The sequence below is a fragment of the Halictus rubicundus genome, unplaced genomic scaffold (assembly GCF_050948215.1).
Source record: "Halictus rubicundus isolate RS-2024b unplaced genomic scaffold, iyHalRubi1_principal scaffold0034, whole genome shotgun sequence".
Classification (NCBI taxonomy): Eukaryota; Metazoa; Arthropoda; class Insecta; order Hymenoptera; family Halictidae; genus Halictus; species Halictus rubicundus.
In genome coordinates, this window is record NW_027488575.1 from 1,193,838 (window position 1) to 1,220,138 (window position 26,301).

The following is a 26,301-nucleotide window of genomic DNA, read 5'->3' on the forward strand; positions in this document are numbered from 1 at the left end:
CTATCCTATCCTCTATCCTATCCTATCCTCTATCCTATCCTATCCTCTATCCTATATTATCCTCTATCCTATCCTATCCTCTTTCCTATCCAATGCCCTGTCCTATTCTCTATCCGATACTATCGTCTATCCTATCCTATCCTCTATAGTCTGCTCTATCCTATCCTATCCACTATCCTATCCTATCCTCTATCCTCTATCCTATCCTCTATCCTATCCTATCCTATCCTCTATCCTATCCTATCCTCTATCCTATCCCATCCTCTATCCTATCCTATCCTCTATCCTATCCTATCCTCTATCCTATCCCATTCTCTATCCTATCCTATCCTCTATACTATCCTATCCTCTAACCTATCCTATCCTCTATCCTATCCTATCCTCTATAATATCGTTTCCTCTGTCCTATAATGTCCTCTATCCTATAATATCATCTATCCTATCCTATTCTCTATCCTATCCTATCCTGTCCTCTATCGTATCCTATCCTCTATCCTATCCAATCCTATATCCTATTCTCTATCCTATCCTATCCTCTATCGTATCCTATCCCCTATCCTATCCTATCCTCTATCCTATTCTATCCTCTATCCTATCCTATGCTCTATCGTCTCCTATCCTCTATACTATCCAATCCCCTATCCTATCCTCTATCCTACCCTTTCCGCTATGCTATCCTATCCTCTATAAATCGTATCCTCTGTCCTATCCTTCCTCTATCCTACAATATCATCTATCCTATCCTATCCTCTATCCTATCCTATCCTATCCTATCCTCTATCCTATCCTATCCTCTATACTATCCTATCCTCTATCTTATCCTATCCTCTATCCTATCCTATCCTCTATCCTATACTATCCTCTATCCTATCCTATCCTCTATCCTATCCTATCCTCTAGCCTATCCTATCCTCTATCCTATCCTATCCTCTATCCTATCCTATCCTCTATCCTATCCTATCCTCTATCCTATCCTATCCTATCCTATCCTCTATCCTATCCTATCCTCTATACTATCCTATCCTCTATCTTATCCTATCCTCTATCCTATCCTATCCTCTATCCTATCCCATTCTCTATCCTATCCTATCCTCTTTCCTATCCTATTGTCTATCCTATCCTATCCTTTATCCTATCCTATCCTCTCACCAATCCTATCCTCTATCCTATCCTATCCTCTATCCTATCCTATCCTATCCTCTAACCTATCCTATCCTCTATCCTATCCTCTATCCTATTCTATCCTTCTCTATTATCCTATCCTCTATCCTATCCTATCCTCTATCCTATCCTATCCTCTAGCCTATCCTATCCTCTATCCTATCGTATCCTCTATCCTATCCTATCCTCTATCCTATCCTATCCTCTTTCCTATCCTATTGTCTATCCTATCCTATCCACTATCCTATCCTATCCTCTATCCTCTATCCTATCCTCTATCCTATCCTATCCTATCCTCTAACATATCCTATCCTCTATCCTATCCTATCCTCTATCCTATCCTATCCACTATCCTATCCTATCGTCTATCCTATCCGATCCTCTATCCTATCCTATCCTGTATCCTATCCTATCCTCTATCCTATCCTATCCTCTACCCTATCCTATCCTCTATCGAATCCTATCCTCTAACCTATCCAATCCCCTATCCCATCCTCTATCCGATCCTATCCTCTATCCTATCCTATCCTCTATAATATCGTTTCCTCTGTCCTATAATGTCCTCTATCCTATAATATCATCTATCCTATCTTATTCTCTATCCTATCCTATCCTGTCCTCTATCGTATCCTATCCTCTATCCTATCCAATCCTATATCCTATTCTCTATCCTATCCTATCCTCTATCCTATCCTATCCTCTATCCTATCCTATCCTCTATCCTATCCTATCCTCTATCCTATCCTATCCTCTATCCTATCCTATCCTCTATCCTATCCTATCCTATCCTATCCTATCCTCTATCCTATCCTATCCTCTATCCTATCCTATCCTCTATCCTATCCTATCCTCTATCTTATCCTCTGCTCTATCCTATCCTATCCTCTATCCTATCCCATTCTCTATCCTATCCTATCCTCTTTCCTATCCTATCCTCTATCCTATCCAATCCTACATCGTATCCTCTATCCTATCCTATCCTCTATCCTATCCTATCCTCTATCCTATCCAAACCTTTATCCTATCCTATCCTCTATCCTATCCTATCCCCTATCCTATCCTATCATCTATCCTATCCTATCCACTATCCTATCCTATCCTCTATCCTCTATCCTATCCTCTATCCTATCCTATCCTATCCTCTATCCTATCCTATCCTCTATCCTATCCCATCCTCTATCCTATCCTATCCTCTATCCTATCCTATCCTCTATCCTATCCCATTCTCTATCCTATCCTATCCTCTATACTATCCTATCCTCTATCCTATCCTATCCTCTATCCTATCCTATCCTCTAACCTATCCTATCCTCTATCCTATCCTCTATCCTATCCTCTATCCTATCCTATCCTCTATCCTATTCTATCCTTCTCTCCTATGATATCCTTCTCTCCTATCCTATCCTCTATCCTATCCTATCCTCTATCCTATTATATCCTTCTCTCCTATCCTATCCTCTATCCTATCCTATCCTCTATCCTATCGTAACCTCTATCCTATCCAATCCTCTATCCTATCCTCTATCCTATCCTATCCTCTAACTTATATTATCCTCTATCCTATCTTATCCTCTGTCCTATTCTATACTCTATCCTATCCTTTCCGCCATCCTATCCTATCCTGTCCTCTATCGAATCCTATCCTCTATCCTATCCAATCCCCTATCCTATCCTCTATCCGATCCTATCCTCTATCCTATCCTATCCTCCATAATATCGTTTCCTCTGTCCTATAATGTCCTCTATCCTATAATATCATCTATCCTATCCTATTCTCTATCCTATCCTATCCTGTCCTCTATCGTATCCTATCCTCTATCCTATCCAATCCTATATCCTATTCTCTATCCTATCCTATCCTCTATCGTATCCTATCCCCTATCCTATCCTATCCTCTATCCTATTCTATCCTCTATCCTATCCTATCCTCTATCGTCTCCTGTCCTCTATACTATCCAATCCCCTATCCTATCCTCTATCCTACCCTTTCGGCTATGCTATCCTATCCTCTATAAATCGTATCCTCTGTCCTATCCTTCCTCTATCCTACAATATCATCTATCCTATCCTATCCTCTATCCTATCCTATCCTATCCTATCCTCTATCCTATCCTATCCTCTATACTATCCTATCCTCTATCTTATCCTATCCTCTATACTATCCTATCCTCTATCCTATCCTATCCTCTATCCTATCCTATCCTCTATCCTATCCTATCCTCTATCCTATCCTATCCTCTATCCTATCCTATCCTCTATCCTATCCTATCCTCTATCCTATCCTATCCTCTATCCTATCCAATCCTCTATCCTATCCTCTATCCTATCCTATCCTCTAACTTATCCTATCCTCTATCCTATCTTATCCTCTGTCCTATTCTATACTCTATCCTATCCTTTCCGCCATCCTATCCTATCCTGTCCTCTATCGAATCCTATCCTCTAACCTATCCTATCCTCTATAATATCGTTTCCTCTGTCCTATAATGTCCTCTATCCTATAATATCATCTATCCTATCCTATTCTCTATCCTATCCTATCCTGTCCTCTATCGTATCCTATCCTCTATCCTATCCAATCCTATATCCTATTCTCTATCCTATCCTATCCTCTATCCTATCCTATCCTCTATCCTATCCTATCCTCTATCCTATCCTATCCTCTATCCTATCCTATCCTATCCTATCCTCTATCCTATCCTATCCTCTATCCTATCCTCTCCTCTATCCTATCCTATCCTCTATCCTATCCTATCCTCTATCCTATCCTATCCTCTATCTTATCCTCTGCTCTATCCTATCCGATCCTCTATCCTATCCCATTCTCTATCCTATCCTATCCTCTTTCCTATCCTATCCTCTATCCTATCCAATCCTATATCGTATCCTCTATCCTATGCTATCCTCTATCCTATCCTATCCTCTATCCTATCCAAACCTTTATCCTATCCTATCCTCTATCCTATCCTATCCCCTATCCTATCCTATCCTCTATCCTATCCTATCCTCTATCCTTTCCTATCCTCTATCCTATCCTGTCCTATCCTCTATCCTATCCTATCCTCTATCCTATCCTATCCTCTATCCTATCATATCCTCTATCCTATCCTATCCTCTATCCTATCCTATCCTCTATCCTATCCTATCCTCTACCCTATCCTATCCTCTATCCTATCCTATCCTCTATCCTATCCTATCCTCTATCCTATCCTATTCTCTATCCTATCCTATCCTTTATCCTATCCTATCCTCTCTCCAATCCTATCCTCAATCCTATCCTATCCACAATCCTATCCTATTCTCTATCCTATCCTATCCTTTATCCTATCCTATCCTCTCTCCAATCCTATCCTCAATCCTATCCTATCCACAATCCTATCCTATCGTCTATCATATCCTATCGTCTATCCTATCCTATCCTCTATTATATCCTATCCTCTATCCTATCCTATCCTCTATCCTATCCTATCCTCTATCCTATACTATCCTCTATCCTATCCTATCCTCTATCCTATCCTATCCTCTAGCCTATCCTATCCTCTATCCTATCCTATCCTGTATCGTATCCTATCCTCTATCCTATCCTATCCTCTATCCTATCCTATCCTCTATCCTATCCTATCCTCTATCCTATCCTATCCTCTATCCTATCCTATCCTCTATCCTATCCTATCCTCTATCCTATCCTATCCTCTATCCTATCCTATCCTCTATCCTATCCTATCCTCTATCCTATCATATCCTCTATCCTATCCTATCCTCTATCCTATCCTATCCTCTTTCCTATCCAATGCCCTGTCCTATTCTCTATCCGATCCTATCGTCTATCCTATCCTATCCTCTATAGTCTGCTCTATCCTATCCTATCCACTATCCTATCCTATCCTCTATCCTCTATCCTATCCTCTATCCTATCCTATCCTCTATCCTATCGTAACCTCTATCCTATCCAATCCTCTATCCTATCCTCTATCCTATCCTATCCTCTAACTTATCCTATCCTCTATCCTATCTTATCCTCTGTCCTATTCTATACTCTATCCTATCCTTTCCGCCATCCTATCCTATCCTGTCCTCTATCGAATCCTATCCTCTATCCTATCCTATCCCCTATCCTATCCTCTATCGTATCCTATCCCCTATCCTATCCTATCCTCTATCCTACTCTATCCTCTATCCTATCCTATCCTCTATCGTCTCCTGTCCTCTATACTATCCAATCCCCTATCCTATCCTCTATCCTACCCTTTCCGCTATGCTATCCTATCCTCTATAAATCGTATCCTCTGTCCTATCCTTCCTCTATCCTACAATATCATCTATCCTATCCTATCCTCTATCCTATCCTATCCTATCCTATCCTCTATCCTATCCTATCCTCTATCCTATCCTATCCTCTATCCTAACCGATCCTCTATCCTATCCTATCCTCTATAATATCCTATCCTCTATCCTATCCTCTATTCGATCCTCTCCACTATAATATCGTATCCTCTATCCTATCCTATCCTCTATCCTATCCAATCCCCTATCCTATCCTCTATCCTATCCTATCCTCTATCCTATCCTATCCTCTATCCTATTCTATACTCCATCAAATCCTATCCTCTATCCTATCCTGTCCTCTATCCTATCCTATCCTCAATCCTATCCTATCCTCAATCCTATCCTATCCTCTATCCTATCCTATCCTCTATCCTATCCTATCCTCTATCCCATCCTATCCTCTATCCTATCCTATCCTCTATCCTATCCAATACTGTATCTTATCCTATCCTCTATCCTATCCTATCCTCTATCCTACCCTATCCTCTATCCTATCCTATCCTCTATCCTATCCTTTCCTCTATCCTATCCAATACTGTATCTTATCCGATCCTTTATCCTATCCTATCCTCTATAATATCCTATCCCCTATCCTATCCTCTATTCGATCCTCTCCACTATAATATCGTATCCTCTATCCTATCCTATCCTCTATCCTATCCAATCCCCTATCCGATCCTCTATCCTATCCTATCCTCAATCCTATCCTATCCTCTATCCTATTCTATACTCCATCCTATCCTATCCTCTATCCTATCCTATCCTCTATCCTATCCAATCCTCTATCCTATCCTATCCTCGATCCTATCTTATCCCCAATCCTATCCTATCCTCTATCCTATCCTATGCTCTATCCTATCTTCTATCCTATCCTATCCTCTATCCTATCCTATCCTCTATCCTATCCTATCCTCTAACCTATCCTGTCCTCTATCCTATCCTATCCTCAATCCTATACTATCCTCTATAATATCCTATCTTCTATCCTATCCTATCCTCTATGCTATCCTATCCTCTATCCTATCCTATCCTCTATCCTATCCTATCCTCGATCCTATATTATCCTCAATCCTAGCCTATCCTCTATCCTATCCTATTCTCTATCCTATCCTATCCTATATCCTATCCTATCCTATACTATCCTATCCTCTATCCTATCCTATCCTCTATCCTATCCTATCCTCTATCCTATCCAATCCTCTATCCTATCCTATCCTCGATCCTATCTTATCCCCAATCCTATCCTATCCTCTATCCTATCCTATTCTCTATCCTATCCTCTATCCTATCCTATCCTCTATCCTATCCTATCCTCTATCCTAACCTATCCTCTATCCTATCCTATCCTCTATCCTATAAAATACTGTATCTTCTCCGATCCTCTATCCTATCCTATCCTCTATAATATCCTATCCTCTATCCTATCCTCTATTCGATCCTCTCCACTATAATATCGTATCCTCTATCCTATCCTATCCTCTATCCTATCCAATCCCCTATCCTATCCTCTATCCTATCCTATCCTCTATCCTATCCTATCCTCTATCCTATTCTATACTCCATCCTATCCTATCCTCTATCCTATCCTGTCCTCTATCCTATCCTATCCTCAATCCTATCCTATCCTCTATCCTATCCTATCCTCTATCCTATCCTATCCTCTATCCTATCCTATCCTCTATCCCATCCTATCCTCTATCCTATCCTATCCTCTATCCTATCCAATACTGTATCTTATCCTATCCTCTATCCTATCCTATCCTCTATCCTACCCTATCCTCTATCCTATCCTATCCTCTATCCTATCCTTTTCTCTATCCTATCCAATACTGTATCTTATCCGATCCTTTATCGTATCCTATCCTCTATAATATCCTATCCCCTATCCTATCCTCTATTCGATCCTCTCCACTATAATATCGTATCCTCTATCCTATCCTATCCTCTATCCTATCCAATCCCCTATCCGATCCTCTATCCTATCCTATCCTCAATCCTATCCTATCCTCTATCCTATTCTATACTCCATCCTATCCTATCCTCTATCCTATCCTATCCTCTATCCTATCCAATCCTCTATCCTATCCTATCCTCGATCCTATCTTATCCCCAATCCTATCCTATCCTCTATCCTATCCTATGCTCTATCCTATCTTCTATCCTATCCTATCCTCTATCCTATCCTATCCTCTATCCTATCCTATCCTCTAACCTATCCTGTCCTCTATCCTATCCTATCCTCAATCCTATACTATCCTCTATAATATCCTATCCTCTATCCTATCCTATCCTCTATGCTATCCTATCCTCTATCCTATCCTATCCTCTATCCTATCCTATCCTCGATCCTATATTATCCTCAATCCTAGCCTATCCTCTATCCTATCCTATTCTCTATCCTATCCTATCCTATATCCTATCCTATCCTATACTATCCTATCCTCTATCCTATCCTATCCTCTATCCTATCCTATCCTCTATCCTATCCAATCCTCTATCCTATCCTATCCTCGATCCTATCTTATCCCCAATCCTATCCTATCCTCTATCCTATCCTATTCTCTATCCTATCCTCTATCCTATCCTATCCTCTATCCTATCCTATCCTCTATCCTAACCTATCCTCTATCCTATCCTATCCTCTATCCTATAAAATACTGTATCTTCTCCGATCCTCTATCCTATCCTATCCTCTATAATATCCTATCCTCTATCCTATCCTATCCTCTATCCTATCCAATCCCCTATCCGATCATCTATCCTATCCTATCCTCAATCCTATCCTATCCTCTATCCTATTCTATACTCCATCCTATCCTATCCTCTATCCTATCCTATCCTCTATCCTATCCAATCCTCTATCCTATCCTATCCTCGATCCTATCTTATCCCCAATCCTATCCTATCCTCTATCCTATCCTATGCTCTATCCTATCTTCTATCCTATCCTATCCTCTATCCTACCCTATCCTCTATCCTAACCTATCCTCTATCCTATCCTATCCTCTATCCTATAAAATACTGTATCTTATCCGATCCTCTATCCTATCCTATCCTCTATAATATCCTATCCCCTATCCTATCCTCTATTCGATCCTCTCCACTATAATATCGTATCCTCTATCCTATCCTATCCTCTATCCTATCCAATCCCCTATCCGATCCTCTATCCTATCCTATCCTCAATCCTATCCTATCCTCTATCCTATTCTATACTCCATCCTATCCTATCCTCTATCCTATCCTGTCCTCTATCCTATCCTATCCTCAATCCTATCCTATCGTCTATCCTATCCTATCCTCTATCCTATCCTATCCTCTATCCTATCCTATCCTCTATCCTATCCTATCCTCTATCCTATCCTATCCTCTATCCTATCCAATACTGTATCTTATCCTATCCTCTATCCTATCCTATCCTCTATCCTACCCTATCCTCTATCCTATCCTATCCTCTATCCTATCCTATCCTCTATCCTATCCAATACTGTATCTTATCCGATCCATTATCCTATCCTATCCTCTATAATATCCTATCCCCTATCCTATCCTCTATTCGATCCTCTCCACTATAATATCGTATCCTCTATCCTATCCTATCCTCTATCCTATCCAATCCTATATCCTATACTCTATCCTATAATATCCTATATCCTATCCTATACGATCCTATCCTCTATCCTATCCTATCCTCGATCCTATATTATCCTCAATCCTAGCCTATCCTCTATCCTATCCTATTCTCTATCCTATCCTATCCTATATCCTATCCTATACTATCCTATCCTATACTATCCTATCCTCTATCCTATCCTATCCTCTATCCTATCCTATCCTCTATCCTATCCAATCCTCTATCCTATCCAATCCTCGATCCTATCTTATCCCCAATCCTATCCTATCCTCTATCCTATCCTATTCTCTATCCTATAAAATACTGTATCTTATCCGATCCTCTATCCTATCCTATCCTCTATAATATCCTATCCCCTATCCTATCCTCTATTCGATCCTCTCCACTATAATATCGTATCCTCTATCCTATCCTCTATCCTATCCAATCCCCTATCCGATCCTCTATCCTATCCTATCCTCAATCCTATCCTATCCTCTATCCTATTCAATCCTATATCCTATATTCTATCGTATCCTATCCTTTATCCTATCCTATCCTCTATCCTATCCTATCCTCTATCCTATCCAATACTGTATCTTATCCTATCCTCTATCCTATCCTATCCTCTATCCTACCCTATCCTCTATCCTATCCTATCCTCTATCCTATCCTGTCCTCTATCCTATCCTATCCTCAATCCTATCCTATCCTCTATCCTATCCTATCCTCTATCCTATCCTATCCTCTATCCTATCCTATCCTCTATCCCATCCTATCCTCTATCCTATCCTATCCTCCATCCTATCCAATACTGTATCTTATCCTATCCTCTATCCTATCCTATCCTCTATCCTACCCTATCCTCTATCCTATCCTATCCTCTATCCTATCCTTTCCTCTATCCTATCCAATACTGTATCTTATCCGAACCTTTATCCTATCCTATCCTCTATAATATCCTATCCCCTATCCTATCCTCTATTCGATCCTCTCCACTATAATATCGTATCCTCTATCCTATCCTATCCTCTATCCTATCCAATCCCCTATCCGATCCTCTATCCTATCCTATCCTCAATCCTATCCTATCCTCTATCCTATTCTATACTCCATCCTATCCTATCCTCTATCCTATCCTATCCTCTATCCTATCCAATCCTCTATCCTATCCTATCCTCGATCCTATCTTATCCCCAATCCTATCCTATCCTCTATCCTATCCTATTCTCTATCCTATCTTCTATCCTATCCTATCCTCTATCCTACCCTATCCTCTATCCTAACCTATCCTCTATCCTATCCTATCCTCTATCCTATAAAATACTGTATCTTATCCGATCCTCTATCCTATCCTATCCTCTATAATATCCTATCCCCTATCCTATCCTCTATTCGATCCTCTCCACTATAATATCGTATCCTCTATCCTATCCTATCCTCTATCCTATCCAATCCCCTATCCTATCCTCTATCCTATCCTATCCTCAATCCTATCCTATCCTCTATCCTATTCTATACTCCATCCTATCCTATCCTCTATCCTATCCTGTCCTCTATCCTATCCTATCCTCAATCCTATCCTATCGTCTATCCTATCCTATCCTCTATCCTATCCTATCCTCTATCCTATCCTATCCTCTATCCTATCCTATCCTCTATCCTATCCAATACTGTATCTTATCCTATCCTCTATCCTATCCTATCCTCTATCCTACCCTATCCTCTATCCTATCCTATCCTCTATCCTATCCTATCCTCTATCCTATCCAATACTGTATCTTATCCGATCCATTATCCTATCCTATCCTCTATAATATCCTATCCCCTATCCTATCCTCTATTCGATCCTCTCCACTATAATATCGTATCCTCTATCCTATCCTATCCTCTATCCTATCCAATCCTATATCCTATACTCTATCCTATAATATCCTATATCCTATCCTATACGATCCTATCCTCTATCCTATCCTATCCTCGATCCTATATTATCCTCAATCCTAGCCTATCCTCTATCCTATCCTATTCTCTATCCTATCCTATCCTATATCCTATCCTATACTATCCTATCCTATACTATCCTATCCTATACTATCCTATCCTCTATCCTATCCTATCCTCTATCCTATCCTATCCTCTATCCTATCCAATCCTCTATCCTATCCTATCCTCGATCCTATCTTATCCCCAATCCTATCCTATCCTCTATCCTATCCTATTCTCTATCCTATAAAATACTGTATCTTATCCGATCCTCTATCCTATCCTATCCTCTATAATATCCTATCCCCTATCCTATCCTCTATTCGATCCTCTCCACTATAATATCGTATCCTCTATCCTATCCTATCCTCTATCCTATCCAATCCCCTATCCGATCCTCTATCCTATCCTATCCTCAATCCTATCCTATCCTCTATCCTATTCAATCCTATATCCTATATTCTATCGTATCCTATCCTTTATCCTATCCTATCCTCTATCCTATCCTATCCTCTATCCTATCCAATACTGTATCTTATCCTATCCTCTATCCTATCCTATCCTCTATCCTACCCTATCCTCTATCCTATCCTATCCTCTATCCTATCCTATCCTCCATCCTATCCAATACTGTATCTTATCCGATCCTTTATCCTATCCTATCCTCTATCCTATCCAATCCTCTATCCTATCCTATCCTCGATCCTATCTTATCCCCAATCCTATCCTATCCTCTATCCTATCCTATGCTCTATCCTATCTTCTATCCTATCCTATCCTCTATCCTATCCTATCCTCTATCCTATCCTATCCTCTAACCTATCCTGTCCTCTATCCTATCCTATCCTCAATCCTATACTATCCTCTATAATATCCTATCCTCTATCCTATCCTATCCTCTATGCTATCCTATCCTCTATCCTATCCTATCCTCTATCCTATCCTATCCTCGATCCTATATTATCCTCAATCCTAGCCTATCCTCTATCCTATCCTATTCTCTATCCTATCCTATCCTATATCCTATCCTATCCTATACTATCCTATCCTCTATCCTATCCTATCCTCTATCCTATCCTATCCTCTATCCTATCCAATCCTCTATCCTATCCTATCCTCGATCCTATCTTATCCCCAATCCTATCCTATCCTCTATCCTATCCTATTCTCTATCCTATCCTCTATCCTATCCTATCCTCTATCCTATCCTATCCTCTATCCTAACCTATCCTCTATCCTATCCTATCCTCTATCCTATAAAATACTGTATCTTCTCCGATCCTCTATCCTATCCTATCCTCTATAATATCCTATCCTCTATCCTATCCTATCCTCTATCCTATCCAATCCCCTATCCGATCCTCTATCCTATCCTATCCTCAATCCTATCCTATCCTCTATCCTATTCTATACTCCATCCTATCCTATCCTCTATCCTATCCTATCCTCTATCCTATCCAATCCTCTATCCTATCCTATCCTCGATCCTATCTTATCCCCAATCCTATCCTATCCTCTATCCTATCCTATGCTCTATCCTATCTTCTATCCTATCCTATCCTCTATCCTACCCTATCCTCTATCCTAACCTATCCTCTATCCTATCCTATCCTCTATCCTATAAAATACTGTATCTTATCCGATCCTCTATCCTATCCTATCCTCTATAATATCCTATCCCCTATCCTATCCTCTATTCGATCCTCTCCACTATAATATCGTATCCTCTATCCTATCCTATCCTCTATCCTATCCAATCCCCTATCCGATCCTCTATCCTATCCTATCCTCAATCCTATCCTATCCTCTATCCTATTCTATACTCCATCCTATCCTATCCTCTATCCTATCCTGTCCTCTATCCTATCCTATCCTCAATCCTATCCTATCGTCTATCCTATCCTATCCTCTATCCTATCCTATCCTCTATCCTATCCTATCCTCTATCCTATCCTATCCTCTATCCTATCCAATACTGTATCTTATCCTATCCTCTATCCTATCCTATCCCCTATCCTACCCTATCCTCTATCCTATCCTATCCTCTATCCTATCCTATCCTCTATCCTATCCAATACTGTATCTTATCCGATCCATTATCCTATCCTATCCTCTATAATATCCTATCCCCTATCCTATCCTCTATTCGATCCTCTCCACTATAATATCGTATCCTCTATCCTATCCTATCCTCTATCCTATCCAATCCTATATCCTATACTCTATCCTATAATATCCTATATCCTATCCTATACGATCCTATCCTCTATCCTATCCTATCCTCGATCCTATATTATCCTCAATCCTAGCCTATCCTCTATCCTATCCTATTCTCTATCCTATCCTATCCTATATCCTATCCTATACTATCCTATCCTATACTATCCTATCCTCTATCCTATCCTATCCTCTATCCTATCCTATCCTCTATCCTATCCTATCCTCTATCCTATCCAATCCTCTATCCTATCCTATCCTCGATCCTATCTTATCCCCAATCCTATCCTATCCTCTATCCTATCCTATTCTCTATCCTATAAAATACTGCATCTTATCCGATCCTCTATCCTATCCTATCCTCTATAATATCCTATCCCCTATCCTATCCTCTATTCGATCCTCTCCACTATAATATCGTATCCTCTATCCTATCCTCTATCCTATCCAATCCCCTATCCGATCCTCTATCCTATCCTATCCTCAATCCTATCCTATCCTCTATCCTATTCAATCCTATATCCTATATTCTATCGTATCCTATCCTTTATCCTATCCTATCCTCTATCCTATCCTATCCTCTATCCTATCCAATACTGTATCTTATCCTATCCTCTATCCTATCCTATCCTCTATCCTACCCTATCCTCTATCCTATCCTATCCTCTATCCTATCCTGTCCTCTATCCTATCCTATCCTCAATCCTATCCTATCCTCTATCCTATCCTATCCTCTATCCTATCCTATCCTCTATCCTATCCTATCCTCTATCCCATCCTATCCTCTATCCTATCCTATCCTCTATCCTATCCAATACTGTATCTTATCCTATCCTCTATCCTATCCTATCCTCTATCCTACCCTATCCTCTATCCTATCCTATCCTCTATCCTATCCTTTCCTCTATCCTATCCAATACTGTATCTTATCCGATCCTTTATCCTATCCTATCCTCTATAATATCCTATCCCCTATCCTATCCTCTATTCGATCCTCTCCACTATAATATCGTATCCTCTATCCTATCCTATCCTCTATCCTATCCAATCCCCTATCCGATCCTCTATCCTATCCTATCCTCAATCCTATCCTATCCTCTATCCTATTCTATACTCCATCCTATCCTATCCTCTATCCTATCCTATCCTCTATCCTATCCAATCCTCTATCCTATCCTATCCTCGATCCTATCTTATCCCCAATCCTATCCTATCCTCTATCCTATCCTATTCTCTATCCTATCTTCTATCCTATCCTATCCTCTATCCTACCCTATCCTCTATCCTAACCTATCCTCTATCCTATCCTATCCTCTATCCTATAAAATACTGTATCTTATCCGATCCTCTATCCTATCCTATCCTCTATAATATCCTATCCCCTATCCTATCCTCTATTCGATCCTCTCCACTATAATATCGTATCCTCTATCCTATCCTATCCTCTATCCTATCCAATCCCCTATCCTATCCTCTATCCTATCCTATCCTCAATCCTATCCTATCCTCTATCCTATTCTATACTCCATCCTATCCTATCCTCTATCCTATCCTGTCCTCTATCCTATCCTATCCTCAATCCTATCCTATCGTCTATCCTATCCTATCCTCTATCCTATCCTATCCTCTATCCTATCCTATCCTCTATCCTATCCTATCCTCTATCCTATCCAATACTGTATCTTATCCTATCCTCTATCCTATCCTATCCTCTATCCTACCCTATCCTCTATCCTATCCTATCCTCTATCCTATCCTATCCTCTATCCTATCCAATACTGTATCTTATCCGATCCATTATCCTATCCTATCCTCTATAATATCCTATCCCCTATCCTATCCTCTATTCGATCCTCTCCACTATAATATCGTATCCTCTATCCTATCCTATCCTCTATCCTATCCAATCCTATATCCTATACTCTATCCTATAATATCCTATATCCTATCCTATACGATCCTATCCTCTATCCTATCCTATCCTCGATCCTATATTATCCTCAATCCTAGCCTATCCTCTATCCTATCCTATTCTCTATCCTATCCTATCCTATATCCTATCCTATACTATCCTATCCTATACTATCCTATCCTATACTATCCTATCCTATACTATCCTATCCTCTATCCTATCCTATCCTCTATCCTATCCTATCCTCTATCCTATCCAATCCTCTATCCTATCCTATCCTCGATCCTATCTTATCCCCAATCCTATCCTATCCTCTATCCTATCCTATTCTCTATCCTATAAAATACTGTATCTTATCCGATCCTCTATCCTATCCTATCCTCTATAATATCCTATCCCCTATCCTATCCTCTATTCGATCCTCTCCACTATAATATCGTATCCTCTATCCTATCCTATCCTCTATCCTATCCAATCCCCTATCCGATCCTCTATCCTATCCTATCCTCAATCCTATCCTATCCTCTATCCTATTCAATCCTATATCCTATATTCTATCGTATCCTATCCTTTATCCTATCCTATCCTCTATCCTATCCTATCCTCTATCCTATCCAATACTGTATCTTATCCTATCCTCTATCCTATCCTATCCTCTATCCTACCCTATCCTCTATCCTATCCTATCCTCTATCCTATCCTATCCTCCATCCTATCCAATACTGTATCTTATCCGATCCTTTATCCTATCCTATCCTCTATAATATCCTATCCCCTATCCTATCCTCTATTCGATCCTCTCCACTATAATATCGTATCCTCTATCCTATCCTATCCTCTATCCTATCCAATCCTATATCCTATACTGTATCCTATAATATCCTATATCCTATCCTATACGATCCTATCCTCTATCCTATCCTATCCTCGATCCTATATTATCCTCAATCCTAGCCTATCCTCTATCCTATCCTATTCTCTATCCTATCCTATCCTATATCCTATCCTATACTATCCTATCCTATACTATCCTATCCTATACTATCCTATCCTCTATCCTATCCTATCCTCTATCCTATCCTATCCTCTATCCTATCCAATCCTCTATCCTATCCTATCCTCGATCCTATCTTATCCCCAATCCTATCCTATCCTCTATCCTATCCTATTCTCTATCCTATCTTCTATCCTATCCTATCCTCTATCCTACCCTATCCTCTATCCTAACCTATCCTCTATCCTATCCTATCCTCTATCCTATAAAATACTGTATCTTATCCGATCCTCTATCCTATCCTATCCTCTATAATATCCTATCCCCTATCCAATCCTCTATTCGATCCTCTCCCCTATAATATCGTATCCTCTATCCTATCCTATCCTCTATCCTATCCAATCCCCTATCCGATCCTCTATCCTATCCTATCCTCAATCCTATCCTATCCTCTATCCTATTCTATACTCCATCCTATCCTATCCTGTATCCTATCCTATCCTCAATCCTATCCTATCCTCTATCCTATTCAATACTGTATCTTATCCTATCCTCTATCCTATCCTATCCTCTATCCTACCCTATCCTCTATCCTATCCTATCCTCTATCCTATCCTATCCTCTATCCTATCCAATCCTCTATCCTATCCTATCCTCGATCCTATCTTATCCCCAATCCTATCCTATCCTCTATCCTATCCTATTCTCTATCCTATCTTCTATCCTATCCTATCCTCTATCCTACCCTATCCTCTATCCTAACCTATCCTCTATCCTATCCTATCCTCTATCCTATAAAATACTGTATCTTATCCGATCCTTTATCCTATCCTATCCTCTATAATATCCTATCCCCTATCCTATCCTCTATTCGATCCTCTCCACTATAATATCGTATCCTCTATCCTATCCTATCCTCTATCCTATCCAATCCTATATCCTATACTGTATCCTATAATATCCTATATCCTATCCTATACGATCCTATCCTCTATCCTATTCTATACTCCATCCTATCCTATCCTCTATCCTATCCTGTCCTCTATCCTATCCTATTCTCTATCCTATCCTATCCTATATCCTATCCTATACTATACTATCCTATCCTATACTATCCTATCCTCTATCCTATCCTATCCTCTATCCTATCCTATCCTCTATCCTATCCAATCCTCTATCCTATCCTATCCTCGATCCTATCTTATCCCCAATCCTATCCTATCCTCTATCCTATCCTATTCTCTATCCTATCTTCTATCCTATCCTATCCTCTATCCTACCCTATCCTCTATCCTAACCTATCCTCTATCCTATCCTATCCTCTATCCTATAAAATACTGTATCTTATCCGATCCTCTATCCTATCCTATCCTCTATAATATCCTATCCCCTATCCTATCCTATTCTCTATCCTATCCTATCCTCTATCCTGTCCTATCCTCTATCCTATCCTATCCTCTATCCTATCCAATACTGTATCTTATCCGATCCTCTATCCTATCCTACCCTTTATAATATCCTCTCCCCTATCCTATCCTCTATTCGATCCTCTCCACTATAATATCGTATCCTCTATCCTATCCTATCCTCTATCCTATCCTATCCTCTATCCTATCCAATCCCCTATCCGATCCTCTATCCTATCCTATCCTCAATCCTATCCTATAATCTATCATATTCAATCCTATATCCTATACTCTATCGTATCCTATCCTTTATCCTATCCTATCCTCTATCCTATCCTATCCTCTATCCTATCCTATCTTCTATCCTATCGTATCCTCTATCCTATCCTATCCTCTATCCTATAATCTATCCTCAATCCTATCCTCTATGCTATCCTGTCCTCTTTTAAAATCGTATCCTCTATCCTATCCAATCCTCTATCCTATCCAATGCTCTATCCTATCCTATCCTCTATAATATCGTATCCTGTATCATATCCTATACTCTTTCCTATAATCTCATCTCTCCTATCCTATCCTGTATCCTATCCTATCCTCGATCCTATATTATCCTCTATCCTATCCTATCCTCTATCCTATCCTATCCTCTATCCTATCCTATCCTCTATCCTATCCTATCCTATCCTCTATCCTATCCTATCCTCTATCCTATCCAATACTGTATCTTATCCTATCCTCTATCCTATCCTATCCTCTATCCTACCCTATCCTCTATCCTATCCTATCCTCTATCCTATCCTATCCTCTATCCTATCCAATACTGTATCTTATCCGATCCTTTATCCTATCCTATCCTCTATCCTATCCAATCCTATATCCTATACTCTATCCTATAATATCCTATATCCTATCCTATTCGATCCTATCCTCTATCCTATCCTATCCTCGATCCTATATTATCCTCAATCCTAGCCTATCCTCTATCCTATCCTATTCTCTATCCTATCCTATCCTATATCCTATCCTATACTATCCTATCCTATACTATCCTGTCCTCTATCCTATCCTATCCTCTATCCTATCCTATCCTCTATCCTATCCTATCCTCTATCCTATCCTATCCTCTATCCTATCCTATCCTCTATCCTATCCTATCCTCTATCCTATCCTATCTTCTATCCTATCCTATTCTCTATCCTATCCTCTATCCTATCCTATCCTCTATCCTATTCTATCCTGTCCTCTATCCTATCCTATCCTCAATCCTATCCTATCCTCTATCCTATCCTATCCTGTATAATATCCTATCCCCTATCCTATCCTCTATTCGATCCTCTCCACTATAATATCGTATCCTCTATCCTATCCTATCCTCTATCCTATCCAATCCCCTATCCGATCCTCTATCCTATCCTATCCTCAATCCTATCCTATCCTCAATCCTATCCTATCCTCTATCCTATCCTATCCTCTATTTACCCTATCCTCTATAATATCGTATCCCTTATCCTATCCTATCCTCTATCCTATCCAATCCTCTATCCTATACTCTATCCTATCCTATCCTATATACTATCCTATACTATCCTATCCTCTATCCTATCCTATCCCCTATCCTATCCTCTATTCGATCCTATCCACTATAATATCGTATCCTCTATCCTATCTCATCCTCTATCCTATCCAATCCCCTATCCGATCCTCTATCCTATCCTATCCTCTATCCTATCCTATCCTCTATCCTATCCTATCCTCTATCCTATCCTATCCTCGATCCTATATTATCCTCAATCCTAGCCTATCCTCTATCCTATCCTATTCTCTATCCTATCCTATCCTATATCCTATCCTATCCTATACTATCCTATCCTCTATCCTATCCTATCCTCTATCCTATCCTATCCTCTATCCTATCCAATCCTCTATCCTATCCTATCCTCGATCCTATCTTATCCCCAATCCTATCCTATCCTCTATCCTATCCTATTCTCTATCCTATCCTCTATCCTATCCTATCCTCTATCCTATCCTATCCTCTATCCTAACCTATCCTCTATCCTATCCTATCCTCTATCCTATAAAATACTGTATCTTCTCCGATCCTCTATCCTATCCTATCCTCTATAATATCCTATCCTCTATCCTATCCTATCCTCTATCCTATCCAATCCCCTATCCGATCCTCTATCCTATCCTATCCTCAATCCTATCCTATCCTCTATCCTATTCTATACTCCATCCTATCCTATCCTCTATCCTATCCTATCCTCTATCCTATCCAATCCTCTATCCTATCCTATCCTCGATCCTATCTTATCCCCAATCCTATCCTATCCTCTATCCTATCCTATGCTCTATCCTATCTTCTATCCTATCCTATCCTCTATCCTACCCTATCCTCTATCCTAACCTATCCTCTATCCTATCCTATCCTCTATCCTATAAAATACTGTATCTTATCCGATCCTCTATCCTATCCTATCCTCTATAATATCCTATCCCCTATCCTATCCTCTATTCGATCCTCTCCACTATAATATCGTATCCTCTATCCTATCCTATCCTCTATCCTATCCAATCCCCTATCCGATCCTCTATCCTATCCTATCCTCAATCCTATCCTATCCTCTATCCTATTCTATACTCCATCCTATCCTATCCTCTATCCTATCCTGTCCTCTATCCTATCCTATCCTCAATCCTATCCTATCGTCTATCCTATCCTATCCTCTATCCTATCCTATCCTCTATCCTATCCTATCCTCTATCCTATCCTATCCTCTATCCTATCCAATACTGTATCTTATCCTATCCTCTATCCTATCCTATCCTCTATCCTACCCTATCCTCTATCCTATCCTATCCTCTATCCTATCCTATCCTCTATCCTATCCAATACTGTATCTTATCCGATCCATTATCCTATCCTATCCTCTATAATATCCTATCCCCTATCCTATCCTCTATTCGATCCTCTCCACTATAATATCGTATCCTCTATCCTATCCTATCCTCTATCCTATCCAATCCTATATCCTATACTCTATCCTATAATATCCTATATCCTATCCTATACGATCCTATCCTCTATCCTATCCTATCCTCGATCCTATATTATCCTCAATCCTAGCCTATCCTCTATCCTATCCTATTCTCTATCCTATCCTATCCTATATCCTATCCTATACTATCCTATCCTATACTATCCTATCCTCTATCCTATCCTATCCTCTATCCTATCCTATGCTCTATCCTATCCTATCCTCTATCCTATCCAATCCTCTATCCTATCCTATCCTCGATCCTATCTTATCCCCAATCCTATCCTATCCTCTATCCTATCCTATTCTCTATCCTATAAAATACTGTATCTTATCCGATCCTCTATCCTATCCTATCCTCTATAATATCCTATCCCCTATCCTATCCTCTATTCGATCCTCTCCACTATAATATCGTATCCTCTATCCTATCCTCTATCCTATCCAATCCCCTATCCGATCCTCTATCCTATCCTATCCTCAATCCTATCCTATCCTCTATCCTATTCAATCCTATATCCTATATTCTATCGTATCCTATCCTTTATCCTATCCTATCCTCTATCCTATCCTATCCTCTATCCTATCCAATACTGTATCTTATCCTATCCTCTATCCTATCCTATCCTCTATCCTACCCTATCCTCTATCCTACCCTATCCTCTATCCTATCCTGTCCTCTATCCTATCCTATCCTCAATCCTATCCTATCCTCTATCCTATCCTATCCTCTATCCTATCCTATCCTCTATCCTATCCTATCCTCTATCCCATCCTATCCTCTATCCTATCCTATCCTCTATCCTATCCAATACTGTATCTTATCCTATCCTCTATCCTATCCTATCCTCTATCCTACCCTATCCTCTATCCTATCCTATCCTCTATCCTATCCTTTCCTCTATCCTATCCAATACTGTATCTTATCCGATCCTTTATCCTATCCTATCCTCTATAATATCCTATCCCCTATCCTATCCTCTATTCGATCCTCTCCACTATAATATCGTATCCTCTATCCTATCCTATCCTCTATCCTATCCAATCCCCTATCCGATCCTCTATCCTATCCTATCCTCAATCCTATCCTATCCTCTATCCTATTCTATACTCCATCCTATCCTATCCTCTATCCTATCCTATCCTCTATCCTATCCAATCCTCTATCCTATCCTATCCTCGATCCTATCTTATCCCCAATCCTATCCTATCCTCTATCCTATCCTATTCTCTATCCTATCTTCTATCCTATCCTATCCTCTATCCTACCCTATCCTCTATCCTAACCTATCCTCTATCCTATCCTATCCTCTATCCTATAAAATACTGTATCTTATCCGATCCTCTATCCTATCCTATCCTCTATAATATCCTATCCCCTATCCTATCCTCTATTCGATCCTCTCCACTATAATATCGTATCCTCTATCCTATCCTATCCTCTATCCTATCCAATCCCCTATCCTATCCTCTATCCTATCCTATCCTCAATCCTATCCTATCCTCTATCCTATTCTATACTCCATCCTATCCTATCCTCTATCCTATCCTGTCCTCTATCCTATCCTATCCTCAATCCTATCCTATCGTCTATCCTATCCTATCCTCTATCCTATCCTATCCTCTATCCTATCCTATCCTCTATCCTATCCTATCCTCTATCCTATCCAATACTGTATCTTATCCTATCCTCTATCCTATCCTATCCTCTATCCTACCCTATCCTCTATCCTATCCTATCCTCTATCCTATCCTATCCTCTATCCTATCCAATACTGTATCTTATCCGATCCATTATCCTATCCTATCCTCTATAATATCCTATCCCCTATCCTATCCTCTATTCGATCCTCTCCACTATAATATCGTATCCTCTATCCTATCCTATCCTCTATCCTATCCAATCCTATATCCTATCCTATCCTCGATCCTATCTTATCCCCAATCCTATCCTATCCTCTATCCTATCCTATTCTCTATCCTATAAAATACTGTATCTTATCCGATCCTCTATCCTATCCTATCCTCTATAATATCCTATCCCCTATCCTATCCTCTATTCGATCCTCTCCACTATAATATCGTATCCTCTATCCTATCCTATCCTCTATCCTATCCAATCCCCTATCCGATCCTCTATCCTATCCTATCCTCAATCCTATCCTATCCTCTATCCTATTCAATCCTATATCCTATATTCTATCGTATCCTATCCTTTATCCTATCCTATCCTCTATCCTATCCTATCCTCTATCCTATCCAATACTGTATCTTATCCTATCCTCTATCCTATCCTATCCTCTATCCTACCCTATCCTCTATCCTATCCTATCCTCTATCCTATCCTATCCTCCATCCTATCCAATACTGTATCTTATCCGATCCTTTATCCTATCCTATCCTCTATAATATCCTATCCCCTATCCTATCCTCTATTCGATCCTCTCCACTATAATATCGTATCCTCTATCCTATCCTATCCTCTATCCTATCCAATCCTATATCCTATACTGTATCCTATAATATCCTATATCCTATCCTATACGATCCTATCCTCTATCCTATCCTATCCTCGATCCTATATTATCCTCAATCCTAGCCTATCCTCTATCCTATCCTATTCTCTATCCTATCCTATCCTATATCCTATCCTATACTATCCTATCCTATACTATCCTATCCTATACTATCCTATCCTCTATCCTATCCTATCCTCTATCCTATCCTATCCTCTATCCTATCCAATCCTCTATCCTATCCTATCCTCGATCCTATCTTATCCCCAATCCTATCCTATCCTCTATCCTATCCTATTCTCTATCCTATCTTCTATCCTATCCTATCCTCTATCCTACCCTATCCTCTATCCTAACCTATCCTCTATCCTATCCTATCCTCTATCCTATAAAATACTGTATCTTATCCGATCCTCTATCCTATCCTATCCTCTATAATATCCTATCCCCTATCCAATCCTCTATTCGATCCTCTCCCCTATAATATCGTATCCTCTATCCTATCCTATCCTCTATCCTATCCAATCCCCTATCCGATCCTCTATCCTATCCTATCCTCAATCCTATCCTATCCTCTATCCTATTCTATACTCCATCCTATCCTATCCTGTATCCTATCCTATCCTCAATCCTATCCTATCCTCTATCCTATTCAATACTGTATCTTATCCTATCCTCTATCCTATCCTATCCTCTATCCTACCCTATCCTCTATCCTATCCTATCCTCTATCCTATCCTATCCTCTATCCTATCCAATCCTCTATCCTATCCTATCCTCGATCCTATCTTATCCCCAATCCTATCCTATCCTCTATCCTATCCTATTCTCTATCCTATCTTCTATCCTATCCTATCCTCTATCCTACCCTATCCTCTATCCTAACCTATCCTCTATCCTATCCTATCCTCTATCCTATAAAATACTGTATCTTATCCGATCCTTTATCCTATCCTATCCTCTATAATATCCTATCCCCTATCCTATCCTCTATTCGATCCTCTCCACTATAATATCGTATCCTCTATCCTATCCTATCCTCTATCCTATCCAATCCTATATCCTATACTGTATCCTATAATATCCTATATCCTATCCTATACGATCCTATCCTCTATCCTATTCTATACTCCATCCTATCCTATCCTCTATCCTATCCTGTCCTCTATCCTATCCTATTCTCTATCCTATCCTATCCTATATCCTATCCTATACTATACTATCCTATCCTATACTATCCTATCCTCTATCCTATCCTATCCTCTATCCTATCCTATCCTCTATCCTATCCAATCCTCTATCCTATCCTATCCTCGATCCTATCTTATCCCCAATCCTATCCTATCCTCTATCCTATCCTATTCTCTATCCTATCTTCTATCCTATCCTATCCTCTATCCTACCCTATCCTCTATCCTAACCTATCCTCTATCCTATCCTATCCTCTATCCTATAAAATACTGTATCTTATCCGATCCTCTATCCTATCCTATCCTCTATAATATCCTATCCCCTATCCTATCCTATTCTCTATCCTATCCTATCCTCTATCCTGTCCTATCCTCTATCCTATCCTATCCTCTATCCTATCCAATACTGTATCTTATCCGATCCTCTATCCTATCCTACCCTTTATAATATCCTCTCCCCTATCCTATCCTCTATTCGATCCTCTCCACTATAATATCGTATCCTCTATCCTATCCTATCCTCTATCCTATCCTATCCTCTATCCTATCCAATCCCCTATCCGATCCTCTATCCTATCCTATCCTCAATCCTATCCTATAATCTATCATATTCAATCCTATATCCTATACTCTATCGTATCCTATCCTTTATCCTATCCTATCCTCTATCCTATCCTATCCTCTATCCTATCCTATCTTCTATCCTATCGTATCCTCTATCCTATCCTATCCTCTATCCTATAATCTATCCTCAATCCTATCCTCTATGCTATCCTGTCCTCTTTTAAAATCGTATCCTCTATCCTATCCAATCCTCTATCCTATCCAATGCTCTATCCTATCCTATCCTCTATAATATCGTATCCTGTATCATATCCTATACTCTTTCCTATAATCTCATCTCTCCTATCCTATCCTGTATCCTATCCTATCCTCGATCCTATATTATCCTCTATCCTATCCTATCCTCTATCCTATCCTATCCTCTATCCTATCCTATCCTCTATCCTATCCTATCCTATCCTCTATCCTATCCTATCCTCTATCCTATCCAATACTGTATCTTATCCTATCCTCTATCCTATCCTATCCTCTATCCTACCCTATCCTCTATCCTATCCTATCCTCTATCCTATCCTATCCTCTATCCTATCCAATACTGTATCTTATCCGATCCTTTATCCTATCCTATCCTCTATCCTATCCAATCCTATATCCTATACTCTATCCTATAATATCCTATATCCTATCCTATTCGATCCTATCCTCTATCCTATCCTATCCTCGATCCTATATTATCCTCAATCCTAGCCTATCCTCTATCCTATCCTATTCTCTATCCTATCCTATCCTATATCCTATCCTATACTATCCTATCCTATACTATCCTGTCCTCTATCCTATCCTATCCTCTATCCTATCCTATCCTCTATCCTATCCTATCCTCTATCCTATCCTATCCTCTATCCTATCCTATCCTCTATCCTATCCTATCCTCTATCCTATCCTATCTTCTATCCTATCCTATTCTCTATCCTATCCTCTATCCTATCCTATCCTCTATCCTATTCTATCCTGTCCTCTATCCTATCCTATCCTCAATCCTATCCTATCCTCTATCCTATCCTATCCTCTATAATATCCTATCCCCTATCCTATCCTCTATTCGATCCTCTCCACTATAATATCGTATCCTCTATCCTATCCTATCCTCTATCCTATCCAATCCCCTATCCGATCCTCTATCCTATCCTATCCTCAATCCTATCCTATCCTCAATCCTATCCTATCCTCTATCCTATCCTATCCTCTATTTACCCTATCCTCTATAATATCGTATCCCTTATCCTATCCTATCCTCTATCCTATCCAATCCTCTATCCTATACTCTATCCTATCCTATCCTATATACTATCCTATACTATCCTATCCTCTATCC